The sequence below is a fragment of the Phalacrocorax carbo genome, chromosome 2 (assembly GCF_963921805.1).
Source record: "Phalacrocorax carbo chromosome 2, bPhaCar2.1, whole genome shotgun sequence".
NCBI classification, from domain to species: domain Eukaryota; kingdom Metazoa; phylum Chordata; class Aves; order Suliformes; family Phalacrocoracidae; genus Phalacrocorax; species Phalacrocorax carbo.
Window position 1 is genome coordinate 130,194,235 of NC_087514.1, and position 18,638 is coordinate 130,212,872.

General features: G+C 43.2%; 1 protein-coding gene across 2 annotated transcripts in view; it reads right to left on the minus strand.

Annotated features, from left to right (window-relative positions):
- CREB5 (cAMP responsive element binding protein 5) overlaps positions 1 to 13,022 on the minus strand; it is a 261,732-nt gene extending 248,710 nt beyond the window's left edge. For both annotated transcript variants that reach the window (XR_010371704.1, XM_064444344.1), the window contains exon 1: positions 12,914 to 13,022. The gene's annotated coding sequence lies outside the window, so the exon portion shown is untranslated. The remainder of the gene's footprint in view (positions 1 to 12,913) is intronic.
- Between the last annotated feature and the right edge of the window lie 5,616 nt (positions 13,023 to 18,638).

Consider the following 18,638-nt stretch of genomic DNA (forward strand, 5'->3'; position numbering starts at 1 on the left):
GGTTAGAAATGCTGAAGTACAGGAAGGAAATGTTCTACATACCATCAAGCCACCAAAAAACACACTTGAAAAGACAAGCTAAAGAGCCATCACATGGAGATTAAAACTCCACATGATTTAAGAAAAGCTGCAAGTTCCACACTTAACTAGAATAAGCAAGAATTTCTTCCCCCTCAAAACCCAGTATGTCTCATGATAAAAATTAACTTATTTGCTCAAAGACAAGCAAAAAATCTGTAACTAGAAAACGCTAATTGTTCCTTCAGCTCCCCCTTAAACCATTTCTGAATACTCAAATTAACCTAACCTTTTATCAGAACTTCCACCAGATAATTCCCAATAATAGGTTTCCATTTAAGACATCCACATTTCCTTCAAAGGAGAAATATATTTTAAAATACCCTAAAAACCTAAGCCAGTAGCATAGCCAGTAAAGATTATTTCTCCATTTACTCCAAGTTCTGAATTTAACAATTATGCAATGATTTAATTGAAAAAAAAAAAAAATCCAGGATATTTCTGACAGCGGTCAGCCTCTACCAAATTTATTCTCAGTGAAATTGCCATGCAAAGCCTTGGTTTCTTCCAGCCAATTTTTTCTGATCCCATCAGTTGATGAAGCCAATTTTGCACTGCCCTTCAGGGCTGTCAGATCAAACCAGGTCAGACCAAATCTTAGGAAATATTTGGGAGATCTGACACTTCTGCCAACAAAAGGCCTCTGCCCAGCCATTTGAAGTTCTCAACCAACACAGCTTTCCAGCAGCTTGCCCCATCTTATATGTGCAACGTTATATTGTGCAGAAAAGAAAGGTAAAGAAAATCAAGTCCCCTAAACCGAGAACAAAGAAAGATAAACATAAAAATATTTGCATCAACCTGAAAGGCTTTATTCAGCACCAAAACAAACAAAAAGTTAATCTCTGAATGATTTAGTGCCTTGTCTCTTCCTTAATATAAGTCAATTTTCAAAGGAGATGTATCTCATTTTGAAAAAATGTTGAAATCAACTATTTTGACTTTTTCGCATATTTTCCTCCCCTTTCATTTTGGCTGAAGCGAGTCACAGAATATGATCTGTGACTGTGAACACTTTCAGGCCCCCATGTTTTTCAGTGACCTTCTCGTGAAAGTCTTTGATTAATAGGGGTTTTTTCCTCCAAAAAGTCACCAGCCTGGCTGCACAGGACAGACCAACACCCCTCCAAAGCCACTGCTCGCAGGATGCCCACCTTAACCCCTGGCAACTGCTACTTGATTTAACTCAGGATCGGATGGGGCTTCAGAGAAACCCTGTGGCCCAACTGTCTTCTCTGCACAACGGCAAGGAAATCCCCTCTGTGCTAAATATGGGGCTTGGCAAGAGAGAAGAGGCTCTGTCAGGACCTTGCCACTTTAGAGGCCATCTCACATGCCCCATACTTGAGAGCACAAACGGCTCTAAGACGAGACGGTTGTTAGATGGAGAAATAACCAGCATTTTAGTGTGGGCACCAAAAGAATGACACTTCTTCAGCACATATTTTGAAGGTGGCTATTACGAAGGCACTGGATAGATGAGGGAAATGGTATCCACAGAATTATAAAAGGCTAAAATAGTACCACTTCCTGCATTTTCATTTCACTCTTTCACAACCAGCCTTTAACGAAGACCTGTTATTTCCATAGCACTGAGTATTTGCTTTTGCCTTTTTCTCCCCCAGCAATAAGCTATATGGCTTATTGCTCTGTTTTATTTACTACGTACACAAGAAGCTCACCATACAAACCAGTTTGCCTGATTGCAGCCTTGGTTTTGCTCTTGAAAGTCTGCGGTGTCAGAACTACAAACAATCAATATTTTACAAAATGCATTCCTCCATGCGATACCTGCCCGTGTAAGGTGCTACATAGCACTAAAACCTCTGTAAATGTAGACGTGGGCATTCCCCTGACATAGACCAGTATCTTCTAATCACTGTAGCCAAGCAAGAGATCTGCTTGAAATCTTTCTTGGGCCTTCTGAAGGCACTTGAACCCTGGTGACTGGCAATTTTGTTAGTGGGGAATGGCATAAGGTGGCTTCCACTGCCACATTCGCACCCGCCGTGCAGTGCATGCTCCCACACCATGCAACGTGGCCACCAGGCCCAGCAGCACTCACAGCACCACATCTTCCCCTGTTTAAAGAAGGGTGTTTCCTCGAAAGGACAGATACAGCAAGGACCTCATCATACGCAGCATGCCAAACCAACACTTCACTGCAATGCATCCTCAGTACATTTAAGTTGTCCGAAACCAACACTGCAAATTTAAATTTAAAACCAACCCCAAACCTATTTCCATGACTAGCTTGATAAGACAGTTATCATCATATCTCTTATTGTCCTCATTATAAATTAATTTAGGATTAATTACAGCACTGAAAATATTTTTCCTAAGCCTATTCTGTCCCTAAAAACTTTCAGTCTGCTGAAAAGCATTTGGCTGACAGTGCACTGACTAAAAACTCTGAAACGAAAACTGGAAGACTGACAGCCTAGAAATAGGCTGTACTAATACTTCGGAATACCAGCTTTTTGGCAGGAAAAATTGTATAGAATCAGACATCACGCGAGAGAGAAAATACAAGATGTAGCATTGTAACTGCTACAGAGGGAGCAATGTTTTCAAAGTGTTTCCTTGTGTATCCTGCAAGCTCCACACAATTTAGATAATCCAGTAAGAGGTACAAGCGTAAGGCCACAGCATAGCAGTAAAATAAACTATCTGGAACCCCTACATTTTAGGGTATTATTAAGTTGATTGACTCATCTGGGATTCATCGACTTTATTTATGTGAAAAGGAACCCATCATAACTTTTCACTAAGGAACAAAAAAAAAAGGGTGGGTAGCACGCGCAGTGTTTGATAGCTTATTTTTCACAGCACCTATTTGACTAGACGTAGCTGCATTCATTAGTCCCAAAGCTTTTTGATTTAACACCGGGGAATACAAAATCATTCTTGGTAACATTAAAGATCACTTTCAGAAGAATGAAATAGGAAGCTGTGTCCTTATTTTATGTAATGTAACAGAGGCCAGAAGTGGTTTTCTCCAAAGCAGAATTTTTGTACTGTTAAGGTATGTGCAGAATATCAGTTCTTACTGTTGCTCTTCGTGTTGAAGGACTCCTTGAAGGCTACAGAATTAAGAGCACGTACTTTTTTAGCTCTCTATTGAAGAGATGGAGGGTATCTCAATCTTTAACAAAGAGAGCTTTTCACCCAAGAACTTGCTAGGAGTTTGAATTAATGAGGAATTAAGTTTCATCTCACCAGTTTTACTAAACTTTTGAGAAAAAGGACACAATGCTACTAGTCCCTGAGTGCCCTCAATGCCCATTGACTTCAATGGGGATTGAGACATGTCCTCCTTTTAGTTGACACAGCACCTTGCAGAATTAGATCCAGTCCCCTTCCCTTCCTCCTAAGAATGTATTTTTGCCACTAGCCACCTGATTTTTATTTTTCTTTGACCAGAGATTAAATTACGTGGATATTTTGGTGCTGACAACCTCCCTGTCAAATTATATAGTGACTTCTCATGCTAAAACTTGTTTGTTTTCACACCATCATCACTGATGATCTCAGCACAGCAGCACTCCGAGAATAATGGTTTAGTCAAACGCAAAGCCAGCAGAAGGAACATAAGACAATGTGTGCTTATATAGGGCCTACATAAATAGTGCTTTTTTAAAATGTTTGGCAATGAAATAATAGTTGTGGGTTTGTTTCATTTTTTTTTATAAATTAACCTCTGGACTGTTCAGGGTCCAGAGAATCCTTCCACACCAGGGTCAGTTATAAGGCCTAAAACTTTTCCCACAAAAGATTATATGCAGAAGTTGCCCATTGTGTGCCATTAATAAACAACTGTGGGCCATAGCCTCAACTCCACACAGTTTCAGAGAAGTCAATGGATTTATACCAATTTCAAAAGTCACAGAGCTGACCCCACATCTCCTGGGTCAAATTAAGAAAATTGGAAGTGAGTGTACACGATTAGGGCTGGGGAAAGCGGGGGTTGCACACTGGACACTGCCTATTTACCACTCTGCAATGTTTTTCTTGCTCAAAATGCCCTGTTGATTGCTGTTTAAAAAAAAAAAAATCAGAGCAGCTCAGGCAGTGATAAAATTTTTCCCCATTTCTGAAAGACTGTCTGCTCTCACTTGCAGGTCAGCCTGGGAACTGTGCAGGATGCTCAAGTGGCTTGGGCCTTGCTTTCCAGTGCTGCAAACAAATACTTCAATTTATTAAAACTGCAGGGCTACACTGCCTTCCCACCTCTTCCCTCCTCCATCTCTTTTTTTTCCAAAAATGAAAAAAACCCGCACCAAAAAAAACCACCAACCCACACAACTCACAAAATTCCACAAATAAAACATAACTGAAGTCTAAGGTGCTACTCCCAATTCACAATAGTGTTGTTAAAAGTAAAAATGCACATCATATTTAGGAGTGGAATTAGATCCTGCCATGTTTAACTGAAAATCGTGGTGGGCTTTTCGTCTGTGTCGTGCAAGTCTGAGGCCCGAGTGGTGACTGTCACAGCCAAAGAGACACAGACAGATAGATGATGGAGAGTGCAGACTGCGCACCCACACATAAAGCGCGTGAGAGGAAGGAGAGTGCACGGAAGGAATATTAATTGAGCACAAAATAAGTATTCTCAATATCCCCCTGCCCCCTTAAAAAGTAGTCACAAGATGAGGAGAGCTACGAACATGTTCATCTTGGGGAAAAAGCCGTCCTTAACGTGACATATCAGGCCATTACTTTAATAATGGGATTTGCACAGCGCACAACTGATAGGCTACGTTCAGAATAGACCCCGTGAATCTAATTTTCTTCTCAATGAGTGTTATTGCAGTCAGTAACTCCACAGATTTCAATAGAGTTGCTCCAGATTTGTATCAGGGTGAGTGGAGAATTAGGCTCTACTATAAAATTTTTTTAAATCCACAAGAATGTAATTCTCCTTACCCAGTCATAAAACCCGTGGCTCTTTTGATCCTTTCTACTTTCATAGCAAGTTATTTAGAGAAACTTTTAAAGATTCACATCAAAATAGTTAAATTACTGCTTTCTCTCACTCTCTGTGACAAAGCAGCAATTACTCAAATTTAATCTATTTTCATGCTTGAGTCCATGTGCTGCTTTATTAGCACTGAAGAATGAAAGAGCACTACGGGAATTGTAGGAAGTGGTTTCGTTTTTACATCATTTATTTTTTACTCACTGTCTTTTAAAAATACTTTTCCATTTCACAGCCAGTGAAAGAAACTTACACTGACCTTATTTAATAACAGGTATAAGATAACCTTTAAGTGCTACACAGATTCACTTAAGGATATGGAAGTGAGGAAAGAAGAAAAATTCCTTAACTTGTTTTTAACTACAGAATCTCTTCTTTTCCCTTATTTTGTGCACTCTCTTGGAAATGATGGAGGTCTCTACAGATGTTGATCCTGATCTATTCAACCTTAAAAAAAAAAAAAAACACAAAACAAAAACTGGTGCAAATGCCCCTTCTCACCCACCCCCATCACCAGCAAAAGAAGCTTTTTTAAATTTTAAGTCACAAAAAAGGAAGTCAATGTGGTGGTTGAAATCCTCACAAACCCATAACAAAAAATTCTTCTTCCTAAAACATTCACTCAGTAATGAAGTTAAACAGTAGGTAGTAAAAGATATTCCTGAACAAAGCAATTGATTATCTTTTCCTACTCCACTGCTCAGCTTTTAGTTTCTTCAGGTTGTATTTTACTACCATTCCAAGAAAATAAGTTTCCTGTAAGTGAGGTATTGGCATGCCCAAATTTCTAACACAGACAGTGCTCGTTTCTGGACAAGCACAATTCTAGGCTCTTTGCCATCACACGCTCAGGTCACCTTTGGAGTTCCTGCTGGGCGCCTAAAAATATTTAGTGACAAACTCATTCACTGACCTGACCAGAATCAAAAGCAAGCCCAGATTTATCCAACCGGCTATCACTGAGTCAGAGCAGTACCTATGGTGGTATGATTTACCCTTCACAATTTGAAGCTCCTCACCTAGCACCTGACTATTGCTGTTGAATATAAGATTTTTTAAAAGGTAAGTGAGAGGTATATTTGGACTGAGAATAATGGTAAACTAGTTCACACATGGCTGAATTACGGGCAGTTGGTTTGCAGCATCAGTGCACAACCAAGTCACCTACTCATATCATCATCCATACCTTGGAGCACTCCATTGCTTACTTAGGCAGAATACTACTCGATGGGTAATTACCACACCAACTCAGCATCCCAGAACTGAAAGACTTAAAGCACAGCAAAGGAAAAAAGAGAGAGAGAGTGCAGTAAGGTAACATCTCAATTTAGTGCTTACTATTGCAGCCACTCCATATCACGCATCCTAAACTCATTCTCAAATTACATTTATTGTGCTACAGAGCCCCCTGTGTTGAGCATCACATATTAACTAGCATTACTTACACTTGGCCAGGAGAAGAAAACCTCAGATGTTAAATCTAGGAACCACTAGTCCGGGTTAATTTCCCACATGAGCCAAATTAATTTCTGAGTCCTTGCAAACAGCTCAGAAAAAGCTGGCTATGAACAACACTGCCTCACATGCAATGAAAGAGTAACTGAAGGCATAAGCCCACAAAGTAAACAAGTAAAAAGGCAGCTTCTTCCTCTAAATGAAAAAAAGACCAGCCTAATTAAATACATTTCTCTGGATTAAATTTAGGCAGTGTGTTCAAGGATGACCAGTTAAAGCTCAGTACATCCCTGGACAGAAAACTTCAAAACACGCAAACATACTGAGGCTGGGACCAAGCACTTCAACTGCATCAAAATGTTCACTGCATGGTGGCACCCAAAGACAAGGCCCTCAGGAAGGAAAGAAATTGAAATGACAGCAAAGAAGGGCGTTTGAGAAAATCCTGCAAAGGACTAAAAGGCAATAGAAACTATTAGTAGAGTTTATGTGGGGTAGAGAGATGAGGGCGGGATAAAACGGTGCCCAGATCCTGAATTAGCAGAGGTCTCCGTACCCTAGTAAGAGTAATGAAAACATTCAGAGGCAAAGAAAAGCAAAATTGGCTCCTGATGCTGGCAAAGGTAGTAGAGGATTTGTAGTATTTTCCCCCAGCTAAATTTGTATCTCATTCCTCCTGCCTTTTTCTAAAGATGTTGCCCTTTTTATCACCCGCTGAGTGGAGCTTTCTGGCCAAGCAGGGCTGCACCCCACACCTCCGAATCACCTTACGTTGAAGGGCGTCACGACAGTGATATGAGCTGTCTCAAAGGACAAGATTATTAAAACCGGACACCTAGACAAACATGCTGATGACAACATTTCGAGGCATTTATTTTGAAGTTGTGTGAGGGACTGACTTCTTGAACAAACTCTCAAAAAAATATAAGACAGGAAAAAGAACCAAAAGCAAAACATCTTTTAAGCTAAGGAAATTGTCGTAAGCTTTCAATGTTTTACTTTGAAAATCCTACAGCCTTCAGCAAAATCCTTGCAAAATCTCTTCGTGTTTATAAAATAGCATTGGATATCACCATCTAGAAACCTGCAAACCAGGGCAACCAACCCTTTCTAAACTCTGCAAATAACAGCTGCATTTCCCACGTGATGGCTAGTAAAAAATGCTGACTCTCAGTATTTTTAATTACAGAGTAAAATAACACCATAGTGAAAAATAGTAAATGTACTATTATTTTAAAGTGTCGGGGTTGCCCCTTCAACCTGAGCCATAATATGACAAACGATGAATGCACAAACCAACCGAACAGCTCCTTGGATGTAATAAGACGCAACAGCTTATCTGCTTCAACAAGCCACTTCATTTCATCACCGAAATAACTATTTTATGTATGTTATGTTGGGCCTGTTATGTACACCTGAGACAATTTAAATAATTTCTCTGATTATATGTATAAACAAAAAAAAAATATTTCCATAACAGCACTATGTTTTACATGTCAAGTCTAGAAAAGCTAATTTCTGTACTGCTGCAACATGGCTAATGTTCAAATACAGCACGATAAGGTATTGTCTGAGATCATTGTTTTGTCTGTGTCAGAGAATACTACACCTTAAAATTGTAAATTAGCATAGTAATGTAAGTTTTGGTAAGAGGAAAAAGTGTTTTCATAGTTCTTATTCCAAACTGTTGCTTTAAATTTGCAATCAACTTCGGTCATTTCTCAAGGCAGGAAAAGGCAAAAGCCCTAAAAATACATTTTAGGGTTAGAGACCTAAAAGCCCTAGAGCATTATCATTAGCAGAGCAGAATATCTAATTTACCTAGAAATCCTGGGTCTTTTTCAGGGGCTAAATAGCATGTGGCATGGACAGAGGAAGAGGACAACTCAACAGAAATCATTTTGAGATATTGCAGAGTGGCAACAACCTACCAAGCTGTCTGATCGGCCCTGCCATTAGTACTTACGACTGACAGAATCTCAACGCATTTTAAATATTTCCACTAGGACTCCTAGGTATTCGTTGCAATAAGAGTTTATACAAGAAAAAGATTAAGGCAAATAAACTCTCTTAATTATATATGTCTGCCTATTAATTTGGTTAGTATGAGATAACCAAAACCCAAGCAAAGCAAAAGAATCACCTGGAGCTATGAAGCAGAACTGAGAGACCTGTTGCTTTACACACGTATCTGTGTTTCCAGCAACTGCATCTACTGAGTAGAGTTTTCCTGTAACAAGTTACAAGAAAAATCAGTATTTGCGGGCCTTGAGAAAAATTACCCTTTTGTTGCAATAATAAGTCATATGGTCCTTAAGAATAATAACAATAATGAAAAAAATACTTTTAAGTAAAAACAGTTTTGCTCTTCTTTGATTGCAGAATCTTGTCCAGAAATAATTTTCTTATAATAAAGGGTTCATAGGAAAGGCGGTCACTGGAATTAAGGTTAATCTTGAAAGACGGCTAATAATACAGAAACATAGGTATAAGTCCTCCAAGCAACAGGTTTATAGAAAATCCAGAAAGTTAGCTGATAGGAGAAATTAGAGACACAGGACGACAAAGATCAGAGAAGTCTTTGATTAAATAAATGTTTCAAAAGCAACAACAACCTTGCAAGAACTCTTCTAACATTTAAGATCCTCCTGCCTTGATTAGGGACGCAGAGACAGGTTTTTAAAGGGGGCCACAAGCAGACAAGTTAATAACCAAGTTTCAAGTCATTCTGCAAGACTTACTGAGCTCACAGAGATTCTGCCCACACAAAGCTGAAAGGTTTAGTACGTAAAAGCTGCCTTCTGAAGGCACTGCGAGATTGCCTCTCTCTTATCAACTCCAGAGTGAACTCTAGCTCCCACTGAAACAATCTTTTACAGAAGACTCCTCTGCAGTGCATAGGATAAACGTAAGCGATTGTAGCATATTTCAGGTTCTCAAAGTGAGAAATTGAGCATCAAATTAAAAAGTACCTATTATTCCTTATCTGTGAAAGTCATTCTGATAAATGGCGATATAAATAAAATGACAGGTACAATCTCGTTTCTATCTTTTCTTTTAATCTATATACATGGTTTGCTTCCTTTTACATTCCCCAGGTTAAATTAGCAGAGGTAGAGTTTGATAAATTGAAGCTGAACTACTAATGGATATTTTGGAGAGGGGGAAAGGGTTCTGATTATTCTAAAAGTGTAAAGTTTTTAAAAGACTTCAGTTTTAACTCCTGGAAGAATGCCATCCAATATTCAAGAGTGGCAGACAAAGCTTATTGCCCTTTTTTATATGCTATTACAAAACTTTTTGATTTTAAGCATTAGTCTGACTCCTCCTAAGAGTCTCCAGTTAAAGATGTAAGAATAGGAGACTACAGCAGTTTCTTTTTCATGCCGTAACTTCATTATTTCTATTTCCTTTTTCACTCCAGTTCTTCATTTAAAGGTTTGAAAGTTTGGTGATCTGCACAGATGCAAACAAACATAAACCCCATGTAAGCTAACGGGACAGCAGAAACATCCCCAAGTCTATGGACAGCAGTAGAGACCAGTTCTTCACAGTCCACCCATGACAGAGTAATGAGAAATCCCTGGGTAGTTATCATAAAAATAGACTCCTTACCATTTTCTGTAGAGTAGAGTCTGGTCCAAGTTGGTTTGCTCAACCACCACACCAACTGTTCTTTCTCTTTAGTGACTCTTTAAAAAAAAAACCACCTCACTTTGCCAGTGATAGCTGGGGGAAGGACTCCTGAGAGCTTTCAGGCTTCAGTAAGTACGGCCCTCAGACCTGTACTTCATTAAAGCAGTATAAAACAGTTCGATCAGGAGTTACGTCTCAGGTTGTAGCTATTTGCCCCTCTCTCGTCCTCTCCTCGCCGTTTCTCTCAGAACATGAGACTAATTTTTCCAGTAGCCTTTAACTCACTAGATTAACTGACGTGGAAAATGTGACTACAAACTCATAGCACTGTCTAGCCTCCAACCCAGCACAGAATCAACTTTGTTGTAAGTGTTGAAGGACACCTAGCAAGCTGCTACTTGCTAAGTTCATAACCCAGGACTATATACTCACAAAGAACAGGACTGCGCCATCTAGTTAGCTGCCAGCAGGCTCTGCTCTGCCGGTTGGGAGCGGATGCCTCGGGATGTAGGGCTTTAGCACTTGGGAATGTTCAGTTTCTTAAAGATTCAATTGGGTGGGTTTTTTTTAAATAAAATATCACTACTGAGATAATCCACATCTAGTGGATATGGGAAAATTTAGGCTATAATAGCGCAGCGAACTTCTACATCTATCTTTGATTTACAAGATAAAAGCAACTTTTAAATTAAAGAGCCTTTCTGCTAATAGAGCTTATTATGCCAGAGACAGGAATGATTTTCCTAGAAAGTTGTCCCTGTGTGCATGCCTATTATCTTTGCTTTCCCCCTTCCGCTAATGAGCATTTATCTAAAGAGCCTGTTAATCCTCTGATGTGTGCTTCTGGTCAGAGGTAACAGTTTGAATAAAACCACTAATCACTTATCACTAATCACTGATCATTAATCACAGTTTTCCCTAGTACTTTGCGACCTGTACAGCTCCCCTTAGGATTAAGGAGTCACAAATAAGGATTTTAGCCATTTTTTATATAGAATTTCAAGCTTTTGATACTGACAACCTCATTCAGCACACGAACGCTACAAAATACCGAGCGGCGACTTTCAACACTGTACACTTTTCTACTGAAAATAAACTATACCCTTATGTAAGTGTACCTCCTTCAGCAACACCACACACACTCCCCCCCCCAAAAAAAAAAAAAAAAAAAAATTACATTACATTTTTGCATTCGGCTCTCACCTTCCACCTCTCAATTTTCTTTCAGTCCAGTTTCTGGATTATTTCTGCATGACAGTTTCTTACAAGAAAGTTTTCCTTCACCACTGTTACTTGACGCACTGCTGCTTATTCAAATGGCCAGACAAGGAAAGGCTGGTGCAAGCCAGCGGGTGAATATCTCTCTGAAAACTGCACGGTCTGAAGGAAAGCCCAAGCAAGATGCTTCACAGTAATTACTATGCTTCCGCTCAAGCTTTAATTTCATCTAGCTAAGCACTGTTTCTTACTGATAATATATGGAAATCTTCTAATCTTGTAGCTTAAGACACTCCTAATATCGTTCTGTATTTAAAAAAAAAACAACAAACCAACATGTGGACATTTCATTTTCCTTTATTCCTACCCCCATTTTTGAACGACCGCTCTCTTTCCGATTGTAAAGCTTGTATTAAGCCCTGGAGATGAAGGATCACTCACCATGCTTGGACATAAATAATAGAGGAGGCAGAGTTTAGTAAGTATTCCCCTTACAATCCTGAAGCTCTTAGCGTCCTGAAAACTTCGCTGGGGAGAGAGAGACCCCTGTAAGAGAGGACAGTGGAGGGGACGGGGGGGGCGCGGAGCTGGGGGAGGGGGGTGGCAATGAGCGGAGCAGCGGGGCTGAAAAGGGACAGCGGGGCTGCAGAGCGGGGACCTTGTCAGCACTCTCCCCCCGGCCCCGGCCCCGACGGCATCAGAAGCGGAGCATCAGCCCCGCACCGGCCCGCAGCATGACGTAAGGGCCGGGAGCAGCCCGGCACCCGGGGTGTCTCACGGGGGAAGGCGGCCGCGCACCCCGCACCGCTCCGCGCCCGCCGCCGGCGGGTCCCGGCTCGCTGGGGCCCCCGGGCGCCGCCGCGAAACTTGTCCAGAAGTTTAGGGGCGGCGGGGAGAGGGGGCGGCCGCCGAGCTGTCACTGCCGGCTGCCGCCGGGGCCGGCAGAGGCGAGGAGCCGTCCAGCCCGCCGACGGGGTGCGGGGGAACCGCGGCCCCTCCGCCGGCTGCTGCCCGCCCCGCCCGGGGCAGCGCGGAGCGGGGTGCAACCCGCGCCCCGCGGCAGCCGCCCCGTCCCGTCCCATCCCATCCACCCCGTCCCATCCCGGGAAGCGGCGCGCAGAGACTTCCCAAACTCCCCGAGGTGCGGGCGGGGAGCCCGGCTGCCCCGTAACTCGGCGGCCGTGCGCCCCCGGCCCCCCGCCGCCCCGCTCTGCCCGACCCTCGGCGGGGCGCGGGGGTCGCTCACGCCCCCTCTCCCCGCGCCGCCTCGGCGGGGCGCGGCGAGGACGAAACGGGAGGGTTGGGGGGGCGGCGGCGGGGGGGATCCCCGCGCCCGGCAGCGGCGCGGCGGGGACCGGCGCTCCCGCCTCCGGAGCAGATGCAGTCGGGGAGGGAAGAGCCCCCGCGGCCGCAGGCTGCCCCTTCCCCAGCCGCTCACCCCGGCGCTGCCGCCCCGCTCCGCTCCGAGCCGCGCCGTGCGGCGGAGCGCGGGGTGCGCCGCGCCGGGCGCCTTCCCGGGGCAGCCCCGTATTTTTAGGAACTTACCGCCCGGCGCGGCGGGGACGGGACCGGCAGCGCGGCCGGAGGAACCACGTTGGACTGAGGGACGGTTACAATACGTTCTATTTAGAGAAGCATTACATCACCCTCCGTGACGTCACGTGGGATTCCTGAACTTCTAAATCATTGCGGTCCGTGCCGGGCGACGGGGGGGGGGGGGGTGCGGGGGGGGCGGCCGGGCGCGCGGGGCGGGGCGGGGCCGACCGAGGCCTCGCCCCCTGCGGAGCGGGAGGCGGGGCGGGGGGTTGTGAGTCAGCCTGGAAACAATGTCCCGCCCCCCGCGGGGGGGAGGGGGTGTCCGGCAGCGCCCGGCCGGGGGGACGCTCCGGGGACCCGGGAGCGGCGACGTGCAGCCCGGGAAGAGCGCCGCGGAACTGGGCTGTGCGTCCTCCCGGGCGGAGGGAGGGGGTTGTGCGGGGACTGCTCAGCCCCGTGTCCCTCCCCCGGGCCCGCAGCTCGGCAAGGCGCGGCGCGGCGGGGCTGGGGGAGTTCGGGGGGCTGGGGGAGTTCGGGGCGCTGCTCCCGCCGCCCCGAGGGCGCGGAGCCTCCGCCGAGCGCAGCCCGCGCTCCAGCGGGACTCGGTCCTGCAGCCCCGAACTCTTTTCTTCGGTTGATTGTTTCACCTAGAAAATGGCTAATAAATAACGCGATGTCCGAGAAGGGGGGGAAACCCCCGTGCCGAGCTGCAGCCCTGCGAGGGTGCGCCTCCGCTGCTCAGGTGTGCCCGGTCCACGCGTGTCCTCCCGGCAGGGCTCGGGTGCCGGGGCGAGCCCGGGGCGCTGTGGCAGCACAGTCATGAAGAGTCTTAACTATTATAATCAGGTATTTCACTGCTTTTTCCACACTTAACGTTCTGCATCTGGTTGACAGTTTATATACATACGGATTATGTCTGTAATTATCTGGCACGATGACCAGTGCCAGGTTTATTATTCCACCCTGTAACTACTTCAGTGCCTCCTTTTCTGGGTATTCGTGTGTTACGAACAATTCCTTACTCTCAGCCTAGTGCTCCTCAGCAGTGCCTCTAACACCAACCATGCTGTAGTTATCCGGGAGGTATTTGTTTCAAAGGTACACGTGATAATTAACTGGACTTAGCTGCTGATTCATGCCAGGACGTATGACTTAATTTTGATGCAGTGTTTTAGCACCTAAGCCTCCGATGACTTGTGAGGAAACCTCAGTGTTTCGAGGCAGGCCCTTAGAATCTGCAACACATTGCTCGGTTGGTTTTTCCTCTGACATGCAATTAACAGAGGAGGGAGTAATATAACATGTACTGCCAAAATCAGGAAATACTTTATAAATGGCAATAATACAGCACTTTAGTCCCAATAATACCATTCTTTTGCAGGCTTATATTATGCTATCTAATAGTCGTCCTCAGCTTTTAACAATTCACTGGCACTTTATGCAGGATTTAAAGCAGAGAGAAGCGGATCCTATCAGTGACTGATGATAGGTTTTGAACTCATTTAACTACTTAGGATAAGGCTCAATGATGCCGTCACTGTAAGACTTCGTTTTGTCAGGTATTATCCTTGGAAATTGCATACCAAGTGCAAAGTGCCTTACCTCTGAATGTCCTGAAATTATAAACTACAGGGATGACTACACTAATAAATGCAGGTACTTCTGTCACACAGGAAGGGTTTTAGCATACAGAAACACTACAGTTATTTAAGGCCATGACAAAAAGATTTAAGTGTGGGAAGCAGCTCTGCGTGTCTCATTGAGATTTCATCATACAATTTATGTACTCACACTTTTTACAGATGCACAGCGGGGGCTGAGGCTGATCGATGGGTTTTCCTGGGCTGGGTACAGTATTTTTTTCTCTAGGTTTCCCAATGAGACCAAACTGGAACCGGCAATGGAGAATTTAGATGCCAGTCAAGGATAACAGGGCCCAAATCCCCCAGGTACCTGTGTAGTGAGAATCGGTTATGGCAAACATGACACAGACAGAGGCAAACAAAATGCTAGGTGAAGTATTAGCCAGAGTTTTATGTTGTCAGTCTAGTGGTGATGCTTTCTTATGAATTATATTGTAGACCCCATTTCACTTGTACACAGAGTATAGTGAGTAAATAACTGGACCCACTTTGGGTGTGTACTGTGCTTTAATACATTAATACATTTCATACATTTTGTTTAAAGTTCCTGACTTGAATATTCTGCCTGTTCTTCCGCCCTGTGCAGAGTGTTGTGCAAAAGACATCATAAAAGCAAGATGAACAAGACCACCACATTAGTCAGATCAGTAATTTTACTTGCTACGTACCTATTTGGAGAGATCTCTCCCACTTGAACAGACAGGCAGCTTGCAGCAGCAGTTTGTGTGTCTCTGCTGCTGGGAGAGTGGTGACAAATGCTTTGATAGGTGGTTACATTGGTTTTCGCTGACAGCAGAGCAGAGAGATTCTGGATTCCTGAAATGAGTCTCAAGTTCCGAGGGAAGACTCTTGACTCTTGAAATGAGCTGTAGTCCTGGACAGGAATGAGTACAGAATAAATCAACAGCTCCTCTCGGGTTTAAATCTGCTGCAATATGTGTCACGTATTGTTATTTTCCCCCATGCCCAACTTCTGCTTCACTTATCACCCTCAGCCCCTGTTGCTCTCCTCCCTCTTCCAGTTCTTCCCTTGCCTATTTTTGTTTTCCTCTTGCCTGTTACCCACCTTCTCTCCATCCTAAAGCAACTACTCTGACCTCTGAACAGGGATGTGAAAAGGCAGACTGGGAGATACAGCTTTGATTTGTTCTACGTTCACTTCAGTGCCTGGTTGCTGAGAGGTTCACAGGGGAGAAAACATGTCAGTCCTCCAGCCTGAGGACACCGGCCAGAGAAGGGACATTGAGAAAACGTAATTGCCGAGTTCTTTCTTGATGCAAACTGCTGGGTGATGATAGGACAAGAGGAACTCCCCTGCCTGCAAAGTTGCTGCTTTCCAGCTGAGCTGATGTCTGCTCGCGTGTTGTCACTGTGAAGAACTCTTTAATGTGAACTCCTATAAAGGTGGTTTAGATTAGCATATTCTACTCAGCAAATGAGGAATGTACACAGAGCCAGTTACCACAGCTCAGCTGACAAGCCGTAACTTGAGAACAGGCTCTATACGGGAGACAAATTTGGGCAAATCTTAGAGGCTAATCATAGGCACCTCCTGTGACAGAGGGAGACGATCATTCTGCAGAACTTCAGGCTCCTACTCCAAAAGCGCTAGCTGTTCCCAGAAAAAAAAAAAAAAAAAAAAAAGCCTTGTCAGATTTGGGATAATGGTAGACAAGGAAACTTAACTTTTCTGGAATATTGTTTCTGGAATAGACTGACTTTTGGAAGCAGCTTTCCAAAATACTCCTGCCTAGGGCAGGCACCTGGCATGGAGAACTCCATCCTGAACGGTTCAACACTTGGCAATGTTTTTAAGTGATTGAAGAAACTTACATTGAAAAGTACTGAGCAATCAACTACATGAGGCACTACCTGTTTTATCTGTAATGTTGTTTCATAACTAATTTAAAGATAGAAAGTCATATCCTGCTTTTCTATTTTTATACTCAGGCTTTCATAAAGCTGCTTTCTTCTGACAGCAAAATCCCTACTTAAATACTTTTCTGTATTATATGTTCTAATAAATGCTTTCCAGATAGGTCTTTGTCATTTTTATTCTTTAATTATAAAACCCCAAAAGAAGAACATACTCTTTACGGCAGTAGCTTAATTGGTATGAAAACGACTCAGACTTTTGCAGTGAAATGAGTTAGAATGACATTTTGTTTGACTGAGAGTAAATGACAGTAGTGCTGTTTCAGCAAACACCTAAAATCTTTGTCATATCATTAAAATCATTGGGAAGTAAAGATATTAAATAATTATAGGAGTTTTGTATGTCAAATATCAGTCTCAGACACTATTGCTGTCACATAAAATTAATATTTACTGCTGGGACAGTTGAATATTTTACATACCCGTTCTTCCTATAACATCTTTAACCACATGTTTAACTAAGCTGCTGCCAGCGTTGAGTGTTACTCTCAGCTTTGGCACTTGCAATTATCTCGTTACAAGTACTTTTCAGCAATATCTTTTAGTCTAATCGAACAGTAATTTATTCACCTCCTTACATGCTACTAAACATTTCAGATCTCCACATTTATCATGTGAAACTACCTGCAAAAAGTTAAAAAAAAGTCATTCACCACTCTTTTCTCTTTAGTAAAGGTCTATACTAGTCACACAGAAGTGAAACCTTAGAAATAAAATGGTAAGGGGAAAAATTGATTTCTAGATCTTAACATATGCTTTAATCCATGGATCCAAATGCATTTTAAAAGGGGTACGAATGATGGTATTCAATGCATAATAACCCTAGTGATATGCTGAACAAATGTAAATCTGGTGTTTTTACAAAACACTTGATTCCTTAGTTATTACACCTCTGTTCAGATCTCATCTCTACTTCTTTTAGTATCAGATTGAAAAGGATGTGAGCAAAGGGAAGCACGTACTCTCGATGGTTTCAGGGGCTCACTAGGAAGTACCAGATTTGTCTTAAAGCTGAGACAGAAATTGGAGAATAAGTAGAGCTAAACAGAAATTAGGTAGTGTTGAACATTAAAAAAAAAAAACAAACCACCAACAACAAAAACAAAAACCAAACTCGTATTTGCTGAGATTTAAATGGTGAGCAATGTTCCTGTTCAGCCTTGTCATTTCTCCAGTGGGCTGTAGAGGAAAGGAAGTGTGATACATCACAGGGATGTGAAACAGTCCTGTGGGATACCAAGCAAGTCATATCTACGTTTCTCTGCTCTAAGTACATCTCCTCACCCGTTCATCTGATGATCTCACTTTTACTTAATGGCATTCCTCTGTCTTAAACGGGTGACGTAAAATAAAGGGAGACAGGTCTCAGTAGGAGCACGTGGAATGCAAAAAAATGCTTTGCGAGAGAAGGCTAATGTGCCTTGTTACTTCTACATACATCTATAGGATGGATTTACATGGGTCCCATAACAGTATTAACTGCCACAGTTCTATGTTTTCCAGAAATTAAGATGCCTCCTGGTTTTTACAACATCAAATTGAAATCTTAATTCTCTCCTGTTTCTGAATGATGTCCTAGAATCTGACACTCTTACAGCTACTGCGTGACACTGAGAACAGATCAAACAAGGTACTCGCGTTCATTTATCTGCAAAGGCAAACTGACTTGAATTTGGTTGAACCAAAGAGGAGCTATCTGTGTCTTGCCACATCTATGCTGCAGAAGCCACAGCCCAGAAATGTTCCCATTTCTTTTCCATTTCCTGGAAGGTTACCTGAGAAGTATCAAATCACTTAATGCCAAACTCCCCTGTCTGAACTAAACTGCTGAGTGTCTGTAGGACAAAACCAGTGTGCATTACTACTGAGAAGCAATAGAGCTGGTGGTGGAAGGAGGCTCTTTCTAGACCTGCCGGCTTTTAACCGAAGTTTGAGATGTGTTGATCAGGGACTTCTAACTGAGCTTTAAGGAACACTTAAAACAATGGCTTTTAGGTCTTTCCAAGTTACCCAAAGTTAGTTTTATTCCATGTTTTTCGTTACTCTTGGTAAACATCAGAGGAGACACAGGTTATGTTTATAGATGCCATATAAAAAGAATGGGCAGGAGAATAGAGAGACACAGTCCTTCCTGCAGATGAGACCATGATGGAAGA